This window comes from Muscardinus avellanarius (genome assembly GCF_963383645.1).
Source record: "Muscardinus avellanarius genome assembly, chromosome: 6".
Lineage (NCBI taxonomy): Eukaryota > Metazoa > Chordata > Mammalia > Rodentia > Gliridae > Muscardinus > Muscardinus avellanarius.
The window spans coordinates 5,447,165-5,453,737 of NC_137791.1; positions in this window are offsets into that span (position 1 = coordinate 5,447,165).

The window sequence follows — 6,573 nt, forward strand, 5'->3', positions numbered from 1 at the left end:
CAGACTGACTTTGTTCATCGTCTACTGTTTTGAAAGCAGAAATCTAAATGGCGTGTGGTGTGTGTGCGTGCTGTGTGTATGCTTGTATTTCCCCACTTCTCAGACATGTGAGAATCATGGAAAAAACAGTCTGCAGTTTTAGACCTTTTGAACTTGTAAATATGTATTTGTTATGAGTAACATATGTAAACATGTATATTTGTTGTATATTTATTTTTGTAGCACCCGTGTCTGAGTAAACATTTCTGCAAATGCGTTTTATAAAAAATAATAAATACAGTGATAAGTTACTTTATCTATCGACTTATTCAAATGATTTAAAATATGTTACTGAGCCAGGCGTGGTAGCACACGCCTTTAATTTCAGTAGTTGGGAGACTGAGATAGGAGAATCACAGGTTCGAGGCCAGCCTTGGCTACTTAGTGAGGCCCTTCACAACTTATTGAGACCCTGTTTCAAAATGAAAAATAGGACTGGGGGTATAGCTCAGAGATAGAATGCCCCTGGGTTCAATCCTCAGTACCACAAAAAAAAAAATAATAATAATAATAATAATAAGTTACTAGGAGCCAGGTGTGATGCGGCACACTTGTAATCCCAGCATTTGGGAGACTGAGACAGGAGGATCGTGGTTCATGGCCAGCCTTAGCTACTTAGTGAGGCCCTCCGCAACTCAGTGAGAGCCTGTTTCAAAATAAATTAAAAAATTGGGCAGGGGGTGTAGCTCAGAGGTCAAATGCCTCTGGGTTCCATCCCCAGACCCGCAAAAAAAAAAAAAAAAAAAAAAAAAAAAAAGACCTTAGAGTGTAGCTCAGTAGTAGACTGTTTCTGGGTTCAATCCCCAGTACCAAAAAAAAAAAAAAATTTTTTTTAAAAGGAGGAGAGTTCCACTTAAAAAGGAAATAATGTAATTCCTAAATTTTGAAGGTATAAAACATTTTTGCTTTAACAAATTAACTAGGTAACTTTCCATCTATGAGTGTTTTTAGGCTTTATTTATTCATTTATTTTGGTACTAGGGATTGAACCCAGAGGTAGTCTGCCTCCAAGCTACGCTCCCAGGCCAATTTTATTTCTTATTTGGAAACAGGGTCTCTCTGGGTTACTGAGAGCTTCGCTAAATTTGTGGAGGCTTCTGGAAGACAGACCCTGCAGTCAGCTGCACAGGTCAAAGATGTCAAGGTCTGGGCCATTCTAACCACACTACTGTCCCTCCAGCCTGGAGAGTGAAGAAGAAAAAGACAGGGCCGGGCGTGGTGGCGCACGCTTGTCATCCCCACGCTTGGGAGGCAGAGACTGGAGGATCACACAGGTTCAAATCCAGCCGTGCTGGCTTAAGAGACCCTGTTTCCAAATTTTAAAAAAGTATAAAGTAGGTTTGGGAGTGTAGCCTGGAGGTAGAAGAGTTTCCAGGAACCCCAGTACCACCAAAAAAAAAAAAAGAAAAGAAAAAGACAGTAATCAATAAAGCGTTCATCTTGTTAAAACAAGCAATTTAGGTCCCATGTGGGGATGGGGTTGTTCATGAAGGGCTTTCGCTCTGTCTCCAGGACATTCTCACTTTCTCTTCTCCCTCCCAATCCCCTCCCCATACTGGGATTGACCCAGAGCATTTGACTTCTGAGCTACAGCCCCAGCCCTATATTTTTTTTATTTTGAAACAGAATGTCACTTCATTGCTGAGAGTCAGTACATGCTGAGGCTGTCCTCAAACCTGCGATCCTTTTGTCACAGCCTCCTAATAACAAGATTACAGGCCTGCGCCACCACGCTCGTCTCAGGGCTCGTCAGTCCAGCTGTCATGGGCCAGGGTCTCTCCCCGGCAAGTTTCAGGGATGCGAGTGGTGAGAGGCACATCCGGGGCCTTCCCACCTCTCCCTAGCTGCTCGTCAGGTTCCTGACCCTTCGTGTTTTGAGCAGGACCTACCCGGTCCACAGACTGGACGAGATAGAAAGGCGATTCCTGCCTTCACAGAGCCCTGAAAGCATTCTCATAACAGCAATTAATAGTTGCAGGACTTCACAAAGAGTATGTGATTTCCTGCTACATTCACATACTTTCCCCACAACACCAGGAAAAGCCTCCCTTAGATTTAAGCCCACTTCTGGGGTCCATTTCTCAGAGAAGAAGCAAGTGGCTACATCTTACTGCATTATGAGTTTTGTTTAGGAGGAAATGGGGATTGAACCCAGAGACATTCTAGCTCTGTGCTACACTATACTCCCGGCCCTATTTTATATTCTTTATTTTGAAACTGGGACTCCCTGAGTTGCAAAGGGCCTAAGTAGCTGAGGCTGTCCTTGAACCACGATCGTCCTGTCTCAGCCTCCTGAATGCTGGGATTACAAGCGTAATCCCACACCACGCCTGACCACTGAGTTTCTTGACATAATCTAGCCATTTCCTTTTTTTTTCTCTTTCCTTTTCTCTTTCTTTCTTTCTTAGATTGAGCTCCAAGGCATTTTACTGTCAAGCCACATCCAGCCCTATTTTATTTTTTATTTTGAAGGAGAGATAGACTCATCACTAGGCTAATGAGAGTTTCACTGCTTGCAGAGGCTGTCCTTGAGTCTGCGATCCCCATCTCAGCCTCCCAAGTACTAGAATTACATGTCTGTGCTACCACACCCAGCTATTACTGCTTTTTTTTTTTTTTGCAGTACTGGGAATGGGACCCAGGGGCACTGTACCTCCAAGCTACACCCCAGCCCTAGTTTTTAGTCTTTTTTTTTTTTTTTTTTTTTGTGGTATTGGGGTTCCTGGAAGCCCTTCTACCTCCGGGCTACACTCCCAGACACCTATATTTATTTATTTATTTATTTATTTATTTATTTATTTATTTATTTATTTATTTATTTTGGTGGTACTGGGGGTGAAACCCAGAGGCTTCCTACCTCCGGGCTATACTCCCAGACCCATTTTATATTTTATTTGGAAACAGGGTCTCACTAAGTTGCTGAAAGCCTCACTAAGTAGCTGAGGCTGGCTTCGAACCTGTGCAATCCTCCTGTCTCAGCCTCCCAAGCGCGGGGATTACAAGCGTGCGCCATCACGCCCGGCCCAGACACCTATTTTTATATTTTTATTTGGAAACAGGGTCTCTTAAGCCAGCGAGGCTGGCTCCGAACCAGAGCGATCCTCCTGTCTCCACCCAAGCCAGGGATTACAAGCGTGCTCCACCATGCCCAGCTAGTCTTTCTATTTTTGAAACAGGGTCTCACTGAGTTGCGAAGGGCCTCACCAAGTAACTGAGGCTGTCCACGAACCGTGATCCTCCAGTATCCACCTCCCAAATGCTGGGATTACAAGCATGCACCATCACGCCCAGCCTGGCCATTGATTTCTTTAAAGACTGATCAGACCTGAGCATGGTGGTTCATGCTTGTAATTGTAGTATTTAAGAGGCTGAGACAGGAAGATCACAAGTTCACAGCCAGCGTTGACTAAGACCCTCTGCAATTTAGTGAGACCCTGTTTCAAAATATGACTAAAGATAGGTCTAAGGGTATAGCTTGGAGATAGAATGCCCTTGGGTTCAGTTCCCAGGATCCTCCCACCACAGAAAGTATGACCTATCTTTTCCATTTCCTGGTAGACTGGAATCCCAGGATACCTGCGGTCTCCACTAGATGTTCCATGCCTTGCTCATGGGTTGAGTCACTTCAATAACGGAGTCCAGTGTCTCTCTGCTTCAGAAAGGGGAACCTGTAGTTTGAAACCAGTTCCTGCAAGAGAACTTTTATTTCTGAAGCATTTTTGTTCGGGCTTAAACCCACCCTGGGGAGGCATCTACCAAAACAAGCAAGTACCTGAGGTTACCTGCAACGTGTGTGTCTCATTAAAATTCACTTGCTATCGCCGGGCGTGGTGGCGCACGCTTGTAATCCCCGCGCTGGGGAGGCGGAGACAGGAGGATCTCAGGTTTACGGCCAGCCTCAGCTAGTGAGGCCTTCTGCAACTTTGTGAGACCCTGTTCCTTTTTTTTCTTTTTTTTGGTGGCATTGGGGTTCCTGGAAGCCCTTGTACCTCCGGGCTACACTCCCAGACCTATTTTTTACATTTTCATTTTGGAAACAGGGTCTCCTAAGCCAGCGCGCACGGCTGGCTTCGAACCTGCGCGATCCTCCTGTCTCTGCCTCCCAAGCGCGGGGATGACAAGTGTGTGCCACCACGCCCGGCTGTGAGACCCTGTTTCAAAATAAAGAATAAAAAGCCCGGTGTGGTCGTGCACGCTTGTAATCCCCGCGCTTGGGAGGCTGAGACAGGAGGATCACACGGGTTCGAAGCCAGCCTCAGCTACTTAGTGAGGCTCTCGGCCACTTAGTGACACCCTGTTTCCAAATAAAGTATAAAATAGGTCTGGGAGTATAGCCTGGAGATAGAAAGCCTCTGGGTTCCACCCTAGTACCACCAAAAAGAAAGAAGGAAGGAAGGGAGGGAAAGAAAGGAAGAAAGAAAGAAAGAAAGAAAAAGAAAGAATTAAAAATAGACAAACAGACCTGAGGATATAGCTTGGAGATATAAAGCCCCTGGGTTCCATTCCCAGGAAAGAAAAAAAAAAATAAATAAACACTTGCTAAGCGGTCCAACGGCTGTGCTCCCGTTGTGTTTAACCGTGGGCTCCCGTTCACCTTTGGGTTGTGCTGCGCACACAACGTAATTCTGAGCTGCCTCTTTGGGGCAGTCTGAGAGCTCTTGTCACGGCATTAGCTCCGCCTTTGGGGCTCGTGCTCCAGGCAGCAAAGCTTGAGCTCCAGCCCCTCCCTGCTGTGCCATGGCCACGCGTATCCAGCTGCTCCCCTGGGTGAGAAGCTCCCAGTCTGGCCCTGCTCGAGGCGGCCCACCAAGCCCGACCTGCTAGAGTAAGCAGTGTTAAAGACGTCCATGGGCGGGTCCTGCTGACCCATCGTCACTCTCGGTTTACGGTGGACAGTCTCAAGGCTGACGTCTGGGTTGTTAGTTGGGTGGCCTGCAATCTCTTCATTTCCTCAGACCTTTTTTTTTTTTTTTTTTGGTGGTACTGGGGTTCCTGGAAGCCCTTCTACCTCCAGGCTACACTCCCAGACCTATTTTTACATTTTTATTTGGAAACAGGGTCTCCTAAGCCAGCGCGCGGCTGGCTTTGAACCTGCGCGATCCTCCTGTCTCCGCCTCCCCAGCGCGGGGATGACAAGCGTGCGCCACCGCGCCCGGCTTCCTCAGCCCTTCTAACAGGACCAGTCCTTGGTGAGAGGTTGCCCCAGGGTGGCTTTTCAGCCTCCAGGAGTAAGCCACAGGTGGCAGCTGCTGTTCACAGCAGGGAGGCCATCCTCTTGCTCTGCGTCTACTGCGGTGAGTAGGCTGCTGGCTGCACTGAGCCTAATACTTGTGAAATGTTAGTGTGTGAGCCGAGTGTGGTGGCGCACGCCTGGAATCCCAGCATTCAGGAGGCTGAGACGGGAAGCACGGTTCAGCTACTGAGGCCCTTTGCAACTCAGTGAGACCGTTTTAAAATTAAGAATAAAAAATAGGGCTAGAGGTGTAGCCCAGAGGTAGAATGTTCCTGGGTTCCATCCCCAATACCGCAAAAAAAAATGTTAGTGTGTGTGTGTGTGTGTGTGTGTGTGTGTTTTGTTGGGTTTGTTGGGGCTTTTTTTGTGGATCTGGGGATGGAACCCAGGGGCTTTTGACCTCCAAGCTACACCCCCGGCCCTATTTTTTCATTCTTTATTTTGAGACAGGGTCTCACTGAGTTGCGGAGGGCCTCACTAAGTAGCTGAGGCTGTCCGTGAACCATGATCCTCTGGTCTCAGCCTCCTGAATGCTGGGATTACAAGTGTGCGCCACCACACACAGCTTCCTCATTTCTTTCTTTCTTTTTTTTTTTTTTTTTTGGTGATACTGGGGTGGAACCCAGGGGCTTTCTACCTCTGGGCTATACTCCCAGACCTATTTTATACTTTATTTGGAAGCAGGGTCTCACTAAGTTGCTGAGAGCCTCACTAAGTAGCTGAGGCTGGCTTCGAACCTGTGCGATCCTCCTGTCTCAGCCTCCCAAGCGCGGGGATTACAAGCGTGCGCCACCACGCCCGGCTGCTTCCTCATTTCTAAAGATGTTGACACCTATACTTTTTTGTGTGTGACACTGAGGATAGAAGCCAGGGCATCTTACCTCTGAGCTATACCCCCAGCCTTATTTTATTTTTATTTTTGAAACTGTCTCACTACTTGCTGAGACTGTCCTTGAATCTGCAATCCTCCTGTCTCAGCCTCCCAAGTACTAGGCTTACAGGTGTGTGCCACCATTCCCAGCTCACCTTAGGCTTTTATGGAATGTCTTCTCTTATTTTAACCTTTGCTCAATTTTTCCTCCTGCGGTGTCTGGCCTCCCCTGCCCCCTCAGTTGATTTTTGTTTGTTTTTTTGTTTTTACAGCCAGGGATGGAACCCAAGGGCATTCTATCTCCAAGCTACACCCCCAACCTTATTTTTTTATTCTTTATTTTGAAACAGGGTCTCACTGAGTTGCAGAGGGCCTAAGTAGCTGAGGCTGTCCGCGAACTGCAATCCACCTGCCTCAGCCTCCCAAATGG